Below are 11,775 nucleotides of genomic sequence, written 5' to 3'. Positions count from 1 at the left end.
GGATCTTTAATTAAACTCATTCACTGCAGAAACTGGCAGGTACAGGTCAATAATTAAACTCATTCACACTGCAGACACTTGCAGGTATGGATCAATAATTAAACTCATTCACACAGCAGTCACTGGAAGGTATGGATCAATAATTAAACTGATTCACACAGCAGAAATTGGCAGGTACAGATCAATAATTGAACTCATTCACACAGCAGAAACTGGCAGGTACAGATCAATAATTAAACTCATGCACACAGCAGACACTGGCAGGTGAAGATCAATAATTAATCTCATTCACACAGCAGAAACTGGCAGGTACTGGTAAATAACTAAACTCATTCACACAAGAGAAACTGGCCGGTATGGATCAATAACTAAACTCATTCACACAGCAGAAACTGACAGGTACAGATCAATAATTAAACTCATTCACACAGCAGACACATGCAGGTACAGGTCAATAATAAAACACATTCACAAAGCAGACACTGGCAGGTACAGGTCAATAAATAATCTCATTCACACGGCAGACACTGGCAGGTACAGGTCAATAAATAATCTCATTCACACGGCAGACACTGGCAGGTTCAGGTCAATAATAAAACTCATTCACACAGCAGAAACTGGCAGTTACAGGTCAATAATTAAACTCATTCACACAGCAGAAACTGGCAGGTACTGGTCAATAACTAAACTCATTCATACAGCAGAAACTGACAGGTACAGATCAATAATTAAACTCATTCGCACAGCAGATAAAGGCAGGTACAGATCAATAATTAAACTCATTCACACAGCAGACACTGGCAGGTGAAGATCAATAATTAAACCCATTCACAGCAGAAACTGGCAGGTACAGGTCAATAATTGAACTCATTCACACAGCAGAAACTGGCAGGTACAGGTCAATAATTAAACTCATTCACACAGCAGAAACTGGCAGGTACGGATCAATAATTAAAATCATGCACACAGCAGACACTGGCAGGTGAAGATCAATAATTAAACTCATTCACACAGCAGAAACTGGCAGGAACTGGTCAATAACTAAACTCATTCACACTGCAGAAACTGACAGGTACAGATCAATAATTCAACTCATTCACACAGCAGACACATGCAGGTACAGGTCAATAATAAAACTCATGCACACAGCAGACACTGGCAGGTGAAGATCTATAATTAAACCCATTCACTGCAGAAACTGGCAGGTATGGATCAATAATTAAACTCATTCACACAGCAGAGACTGGCAGGTATGGATCAATAATTAAACTCATTCACACAGCAGACACTGGAAGATACAGGTCAATAATTAAAATCATTCACACATCAGAAACTAGCAGGTACACATCAACAATTAAACTCATCCACACAGCAGAAACTGGACGGTACGAATCTTTAATTAAACTCATTCACTGCAGAAACTGGCAGGTACAGGTCAATAATTAAACTCATTCACACTGCAGACACTGGCAGGTATGGATCAATAATTAAACTCATTCACACAGCAGTCACTGGAAGGTATGGATCAATAATTAAACTGTTTCACACAGCAGAAACTGGCAGGTACAGATCAATAATTAAACTCATTCACACAGCAGAAACTGGCAGGTACAGATCAATAACTAAACTCATTCAAAGGAGAAACTGGCAGGTATGGATCAATAATTAAACTCCTTCACACAGCAGACGCTGACAGGTACAGATCAATAATTAAACTCATTCACACAGCAGAAACTGCCAGGTCCAGGTCAATAATTAAACACATTCACACAGCAGACACTGGCAGGTACAGGTCAATAATTAAACTCATTCACACAGCAGAAACTGGCAGGTACAAATCAATAATTAAACTCATTCACACAGCAGACACTGGCAGGTATGGATCAATAATTAAACTCATTCACACAGCAGACACTGGCAGGTATGGATCAGTAATTAAACTGATTCACAAAGCATAAACTGGCAGGTACACATCAATAACTAAACTCATTCACAGGAGAAACTGGAAGCTATGGATCAATAATTAAACTCATTCACACAGCAGAAACTGGCAGGTACAGATCAATAATTGGACTCATTCACACAGCAGAAACTGGCAGGTACAGGTCAATAATTAAACTTATTCACACAGCAGAAACTGGCAGGTACAGATCAATAATAAAACACATTCACAAAGCAGACACTGGCAGGTACAGGTCAATAAATAATCTCATTCACACGGCAGACACTGGCAGGTACAGGTCAATAAATAATCTCATTCACACGGCAGACACTGGCAGGTTCAGGTCAATAATAAAACTCATTCACACAGCAGAAACTGGCAGTTACAGGTCAATAATTAAACTCATTCACACAGCAGAAACTGGCAGGTACTGGTCAATAACTAAACTCATTCACACAGCAGAAACTGACAGGTACAGATCAATAATTAAACTCATTCGCACAGCAGATAAAGGCAGGTACAGATCAATAATTAAACTCATTCACACAGCAGACACTGGCAGGTGAAGATCAATAATTAAACCCATTCACAGCAGAAACTGGCAGGTATGGATCAATAATTAAACTCATTCACACAGCAGACACTGGTAGATACAGGTCAATAATTAAAATCATTCACACATCAGAAACTAGCAGGTACACATCAACAATTAAACTCATCCACACAGCAGAAACTGGACGGTACGGATCTTTAATTAAACTCATTCACTGCAGAAACTGGCAGGTACAGGTCAATAATTAAACTCATTCACACTGCAGACACTGGCAGGTATGGATCAATAATTAAACTCATTCACACAGCAGTCACTGGAAGGTATGGATCAATAATTAAACTGATTCACACAGCAGAAAGTGGCAGGTACAGATCAATAATTGAACTCATTCACACAGCAGAAACTGGCAGGGATGGATCAATAATTAAACTCATTCACACAGCAGAAACTGGCAGGTACAGATCAATAACTAAACTTATTCAAAGGAGAAACTGGCAGGTATGGATCAATAATTAAACGCCTTCACACAGCAGGCGCTGACAGGTACAGATCAATAATTAAACTCATTCACACAGCAGAAACTGCCAGGTCCAGGTCAATAATTAAACACATTCACACAGCAGACACTGGCAGGTACAGGTCAATAATTAAACTCATTCACACAGCAGACACTGGCAGGTATGGATCAATAATTAAACTCATTCACACAGCAGACACTGGCAGGTACAGGTCAATAATTAAACTCATTCCCACAGCAGAAACTGGCAGGCACAGATCAATATTTAAACTCATTCTCACAGCAGAGACTGGCAGGTACAAATCAATAACTAAGCTGATTCACACAGCAGACACTGGCAGGTATGGATCAATAATTCAACTCATTGACACAGCAGAAACTGGCAGGTACAAATCAATAACTAAACTCATTCACAGGAGAAACTGGAAGCTATGGATCAATAATTAAACTCATTCACACAGCAGAAACTGGCAGGTACAGATCAATAATTGAACTCATTCACACAGCAGAAACTGGCAGGTACAGGTCAATAATTAAACTCATTCACACAGCAGAAACTGGCAGGTACGGATCAATAATTAAACTCATGCACACAGCAGACACTGGCAGGTGAAGATCAATAATTAAACTCATTCACACAGCAGAAACTGGCAGGTACTGGTCAATAACTAAACTCATTCACACAGCAGAAACTGACAGGTACAGATCAATAATTCAACTCATTCACACAGCAGACACTGGCAGGTACAGGTCAATAAATAATCTCATTCACACGGCAGACTCTGGCAGGTACAGGTCAATAAATAAACTCATTCACACAGCAGAAACTGGCAGGTACAGGTCAATAATAAAACTCATTCACACAGCAGAAACTGGCAGGTACAGGTCAATAATTAAAGCCATTCACACAGCAGACACTGGCAGGTACAGGTCAATAAATAAACTCATTCACACAGCAGAAACTGGCAGGTACAGATCAATCATTAAACTCATTCACACAGCAGAAACTGGCAGGTACAGATCAATAATTAAACTGTTTCACACAGCAGAAACTGGCAGGAACAGATCAACAATTAAACTCATTCACAGGAGAAACTGGCAGGTATGGATCAATAATTAAACTCATTCGCACAGCAGAAACTGGCAGGTACAGGTCAATAATTAAACTCATTCACACAGCAGACACTGGCAGGTATGGATCAATAATTAAACTCATTCACACAGCAAAAACTGGCAGGTACAGATCAAGAACGAAACTCATTCACAGGAGAAACTGGCAGGTACAGATCAATAATTAAACTCGTTCACACAGCAGACACTGGCAGGTGAAGATCAATAACTAAACTCATTCACGCAGCAGAAACTGGCAGGTATGGATCAATAATTAAACTCGTTCACACAGCAGACACTGGCAGGTGAAGATCAATAATTAAACTCATTCACGCAGAAGAAACTGGCAGGTACTGCTCAATAATTAAACTCATTTGCACAGCAGAAACTGGCAGGTACAGATCAATAATTAAACTCATTCACACAGCAGAAACTGGCAGGTACGGATCAATAATTAAACTCATTGACACAGCAGAAACTGGCAGGTACAGGTCAATAATTAAACTCATTCACACAGCAGAAACTGGCAGGTACGGATCAATAATTAAACTCATTCACACAGCAGACACTGGTAGGGACAGGTCAATAATTAAACTCATTCACACAGCCGAAACTGGCAGGTACAGGTCAATAATTAAACTCATTCACACAGCAGAAACTGGCAGTTACAGATCAATAATTAAACTCATTCACACAGCAGAAACTGGCAGGTACAGATCAATAACTAAACTCATTCAAAGGAGAAACTGGCAGGTAAGGATCAATAACTAAACTCCTTCACACAGCAGACGCTGACAGGTACAGATGAATAATTAAACTCATTCACACAGCAGACACTGGCAGGTACAGATCAATAATTTAACACATTCACACAGCTGAAACTGGCAGGTACAGGTCAATAATTAAACTCATTCCCACAGCAGAAACTGGCAGGCACAGATCAATAATTAAACTCATTCACACAGCAGACACTGGCAGGTACAGGTCAATAATTAAACTCATTCACACGGCAGACACTGGCAGGTATGGATCAATAATTAAACTCATTCACACAGCAGAAACTGGCAGGTACAGGTCAATAATTAAACTCATTCACACAGCAGAAACTGGCAGGTATGGATCAATAATTAAACTCATTCACACAGCAGATAAAGGCAGGTACAGGTCAACAATTAAACTCATTCACACAGCAGCCACTGGCAGGTACACATCAATAACTAAACTCATTCACACAGCAGAAACTGGCAGGTACAGATCAATAATTAAACTCATTCACACAGCAGATAAAGGCAGGTACAGATCAATAATTAAACTCATTCACACAGCAGACACTGGCAGGTGAAGATCAATAATTAAACCCATTCACAGCAGAAACTGGCAGGTACGGATGAATAATTAAACTCATTCACACAGCAGACACTGTCGGGGATGGATCAATAATTAAACTCATTCACACAGCAGAAACTGGCAGTTACTGATGAATAACGAAACTCATTCTCACAGCAGAAACTGGCAGGTATGGATCAATAATTAAACTCCTTCACACAGCAGACGCTGACAGGTACAGATCAATAATTAAACTCATTCACACAGCAGAAACTGCCAGGTCCAGGTCAATAATTAAAGACATTCACACAGCAGACACTGGCAGGTACAGGTCAATAATTAAACTCATTCACACAGCAGAGACTGGCAGGTACAAATCAATAATTAAACTCATTCACACAGCAGACACTGGCAGGTATGGATCAATAATTAAACTCATTCACACAATGGACACTGGCAGGTATGGATCAGAAATTAAACTGATTCACACAGCTGAAACTGGCAGGTCCAAATCAATAACTAAACTCATTCACAGGAGAAACTGGAAGCTATGGATCAATAAGTAAACTCATTCACACAGCAGAAACTGGCAGGTACAGATCAATAATTAAACTCATTCACACAGCAGAAACTGGCAGGTACGGATCAATAATTAAACTCATGCACACAGCAGACACTGATAGGTGAAGATCAATAATTAAACTCATTCACACAGAAGAAACTGGCAGGTACTGGTCAATAACTAAACTCATTCACACAGCAGAAACTGGCAGGTATGGATCAATAACTAAACTCATTCACACAGCAGAAACTGACAGGTACAGATCAATAATTAAACTCATTCACACAGCAGACACATGCAGGTACAAGTCAATAATAAAACACATTCACAAAGCAGACACTGGCAGGTACAGGTCAATAAATAATCTCATTCACACGGCAGACACTGGCAGGTACAGGTCAATAAATAATCTCATTCACACGGCAGACACTGGCAGGTTCAGGTCAATAATAAAACTCTTTCACACAGCAGAAACTGACAGTTACAGGTCAAGAATTAAACTCATTCACACAGCAGAAACTGGCAGGTACGGATCAATAATTAAACTCATGCACACAGCAGACACTGTCAGGTGAAGATCAATAATTAAACTCATTCACACAGCAGAAACTGGCAGGTACTGGTCAATAACTAAACTCATTCACACAGCAGAAACTGACAGGTACAGATCAATAATTAAACTCATTCACACAGCAGACACATGCAGGTACAGGTCAATAATAAAACTCATTCACACAGCAGACACTGGCAGGTACAGGTCAATAAATAATCTCATTCACACGGCAGACACTGGCAGGTACAGGTCAATAAATAAACTCATTCACACAGCAGAAACTGGCAGGTAGACGTCAATAACTAAACTCATTGACACAGGAGACACTGGCAGGTACAGGTCAATAATAAAACTCATTCACACAGCAGAAACTGGCAGGTACAGGTCAATAATTAAAGTCATTCACACAGCAGACACTGGCAGGTACAGATCAATAATTAAACTCATTCATACAGCAGAAACTGGCAGTTACAGGTCAATAATTAAACACATTCACACAGCAGACACTGGCAGGTACAGGTCAATAATTAAACTCATTCACACAGCAGACACTGGCAGGTATGGATCAATAATTAAACTCATTCACACAGCAGACACTGGCAGGTACAGGTCAATAATTAAACTCATTCCCACAGCAGAAACTGGCAGGCACAGATCAATATTTAAACTCATTCTCACAGCAGAGACTGGCAGGTACAAATCAATAACTAAGCTGATTCACACAGCAGACACTGGCAGGTATGGATCAATAATTCAACTCATTGACACAGCAGAAACTGGCAGGTACAAATCAATAACTAAACTCATTCACAGGAGAAACTGGAAGCTATGGATCAATAATTAAACTCATTCACACAGCAGAAACTGGCAGGTACAGATCAATAATTGAACTCATTCACACAGCAGAAACTGGCAGGTACAGGTCAATAATTAAACTCATTCACACAGCAGAAACTGGCAGGTACGGATCAATAATTAAACTCATGCACACAGCAGACACTGGCAGGTGAAGATCAATAATTAAACTCATTCACACAGCAGAAACTGGCAGGTACTGGTCAATAACTAAACTCATTCACACTGCAGAAACTGACAGGTACAGATCAATAATTCAACTCATTCACACAGCAGACACTGGCAGGTACAGGTCAATAAATAATCTCATTCACACGGCAGACTCTGGCAGGTACAGGTCAATAAATAAACTCATTCACACAGCAGAAACTGGCAGGTACAGGTCAATAATAAAACTCATTCACACAGCAGAAACTGGCAGGTACAGGTCAATAATTAAAGCCATTCACACAGCAGACACTGGCAGGTACAGGTCAATAAATAAACTCATTCACACAGCAGAAACTGGCAGGTACAGATCAATCATTAAACTCATTCACACAGCAGAAACTGGCAGGTACAGATCAATAATTAAACTGTTTCACACAGCAGAAACTGGCAGGAACAGATCAACAATTAAACTCATTCACAGGAGAAACTGGCAGGTATGGATCAATAATTAAACTCATTCGCACAGCAGAAACTGGCAGGTACAGGTCAATAATTAAACTCATTCACACAGCAGACACTGGCAGGTATGGATCAATAATTAAACTCATTCACACAGCAAAAACTGGCAGGTACAGATCAAGAACGAAACTCATTCACAGGAGAAACTGGCAGGTACAGATCAATAATTAAACTCGTTCACACAGCAGACACTGGCAGGTGAAGATCAATAACTAAACTCATTCACGCAGCAGAAACTGGCAGGTATGGATCAATAATTAAACTCCTTCACACAGCAGACACTGGCAGGTGAAGATCAATAATTAAACTCATTCACGCAGAAGAAACTGGCAGGTACTGCTCAATAATTAAACTCATTTGCACAGCAGAAACTGGCAGGTACAGATCAATAATTAAACTCATTCACACAGCAGAAACTGGCAGGTACGGATCAATAATTAAACTCATTGACACAGCAGAAACTGGCAGGTACAGGTCAATAATTAAACTCATTCACACAGCAGAAACTGGCAGGTACGGATCAATAATTAAACTCATTCACACAGCAGACACTGGTAGGGACAGGTCAATAATTAAACTCATTCACACAGCCGAAACTGGCAGGTACAGGTCAATAATTAAACTCATTCACACAGCAGAAACTGGCAGTTACAGATCAATAATTAAACTCATTCACACAGCAGAAACTGGCAGGGATGGATCAATAATTAAACTCATTGACACAGCAGAAACTGGCAGGTACAGATCAATAACTAAACTCATTCAAAGGAGAAACTGGCAGGTAAGGATCAATAACTAAACTCCTTCACACAGCAGACGCTGACAGGTACAGATGAATAATTAAACTCATTCACACAGCAGACACTGGCAGGTACAGATCAATAATTTAACACATTCACACAGCTGAAACTGGCAGGTACAGGTCAATAATTAAACTCATTCCCACAGCAGAAACTGGCAGGCACAGATCAATAATTAAACTCATTCACACAGCAGACACTGGCAGGTACAGGTCAATAATTAAACTCATTCACACAGCAGAAACTGGCAGGTACAGGTCAATAATTAAACTCATTCACACAGCAGAAACTGGCAGGTATGGATCAATAATTAAACTCATTCACACAGCAGAAACTGGCAGGTACAGGTCAATAATTAAACTCATTCACACAGCAGAAACTGGCAGGTATGGATCAATAATTAAACTCATTCACACAGCAGATAAAGGCAGGTACAGGTCAACAATTAAACTCATTCACACAGCAGCCACTGGCAGGTACACATCAATAACTAAACTCATTCACACAGCAGAAACTGGCAGGTACAGATCAATAATTAAACTCATTCACACAGCAGATAAAGGCAGGTACAGATCAATAATTAAACTCATTCACACAGCAGACACTGGCAGGTGAAGATCAATAATTAAACCCATTCACAGCAGAAACTGGCAGGTACGGATGAATAATTAAACTCATTCACACAGCAGACACTGTCGGGGATGGATCAATAATTAAACTCATTCACACAGCAGAAACTGGCAGTTACTGATGAATAACGAAACTCATTCTCACAGCAGAAACTGGCAGGTATGGATCAATAATTAAACTCATTCACACAGCAGACGCTGACAGGTACAGATCAATAATTAAACTCATTCACACAGCAGAAACTGCCAGGTCCAGGTCAATAATTAAAGACATTCACACAGCAGACACTGGCAGGTACAGGTCAATAATTAAACTCATTCACACAGCAGAGACTGGCAGGTACAAATCAATAATTAAACTCATTCACACAGCAGACACTGGCAGGTATGGATCAATAATTAAACTCATTCACACAATGGACACTGGCAGGTATGGATCAGAAATTAAACTGATTCACACAGCTGAAACTGGCAGGTCCAAATCAATAACTAAACTCATTCACAGGAGAAACTGGAAGCTATGGATCAATAAGTAAACTCATTCACACAGCAGAAACTGGCAGGTACAGATCAATAATTAAACTCATTCACACAGCAGAAACTGGCAGGTACGGATCAATAATTAAACTCATGCACACAGCAGACACTGATAGGTGAAGATCAATAATTAAACTCATTCACACAGCAGAAACTGGCAGGTACTGGTCAATAACTAAACTCATTCACACAGCAGAAACTGGCAGGTATGGATCAATAACTAAACTCATTCACACAGCAGAAACTGACAGGTACAGATCAATAATTAAACTCATTCACACAGCAGACACATGCAGGTACAAGTCAATAATAAAACACATTCACAAAGCAGACACTGGCAGGTACAGGTCAATAAATAATCTCATTCACACGGCAGACACTGGCAGGTACAGGTCAATAAATAATCTCATTCACACGGCAGACACTGGCAGGTTCAGGTCAATAATAAAACTCTTTCACACAGCAGAAACTGACAGTTACAGGTCAAGAATTAAACTCATTCACACAGCAGAAACTGGCAGGTACGGATCAATAATTAAACTCATGCACACAGCAGACACTGTCAGGTGAAGATCAATAATTAAACTCATTCACACAGCAGAAACTGGCAGGTACTGGTCAATAACTAAACTCATTCACACAGCAGAAACTGACAGGTACAGATCAATAATTAAACTCATTCACACAGCAGACACATGCAGGTACAGGTCAATAATAAAACTCATTCACACAGCAGACACTGGCAGGTACAGGTCAATAAATAATCTCATTCACACGGCAGACACTGGCAGGTACAGGTCAATAAATAAACTCATTCACACAGCAGAAACTGGCAGGTAGACGTCAATAACTAAACTCATTGACACAGGAGACACTGGCAGGTACAGGTCAATAATAAAACTCATTCACACAGCAGAAACTGGCAGGTACAGGTCAATAATTAAAGTCATTCACACAGCAGACACTGGCAGGTACAGATCAATAATTAAACTCATTCATACAGCAGAAACTGGCAGTTACAGATCAATCATTAAACTGTTTCACACAGCAAAAACTGGCAGGTACAGATCAACAATTAAACTCATTCACAGGAGAAACTGGCAAGTATGGATCAAAAACTCAACTCATTCACACAGCAGACACTGGCAGGTACAGGTCAATAATTAAACTCATTCACACATCAGAAGCTGGCATGTATGGATCAATAATTAAACTCATTCACACAGCAGAAACTGGCAGGTACAGGTCAATATTTAAACTCATTCACACAGCAGGCACTATCAGGTACAGGTCAATAATTAAACTCATTCACACAGCAGAAACTGGCAGGTACAGATCAATAATTAAACTCATTCACACAGCAGAAACTGGCAGGTATGGATCAATAATTAAACTCATTCACACAGCAGAAACTGGCAGGTACAGATCAATAACTAAACTCATTCAAAGGAGAAACTGGCAGGTATGGATCAATAATTAAACTCCTTCACACAGCAGACGCTGACAGGTACAGATCAATAACTAAACTCATTCACACAGCAGACACTGGCAGGTACAGATCAATAATTAAACTCATTCACACAGCAGACACTGGCAGGTATGGATCAATAATTAAACTCATTCACACAGCAGACACTGGCAGGTAGGGATCAGTAATTAAACTGATTCACACAGCAGACACTGGCAGGTATGGATCAATAATTCAACTCATTCACACAGCTG

This window comes from Chiloscyllium punctatum, chromosome 23, assembly GCF_047496795.1.
Source record: "Chiloscyllium punctatum isolate Juve2018m chromosome 23, sChiPun1.3, whole genome shotgun sequence".
NCBI lineage: Eukaryota > Metazoa > Chordata > Chondrichthyes > Orectolobiformes > Hemiscylliidae > Chiloscyllium > Chiloscyllium punctatum.
This window is presented reverse-complemented; position numbering follows the sequence as displayed.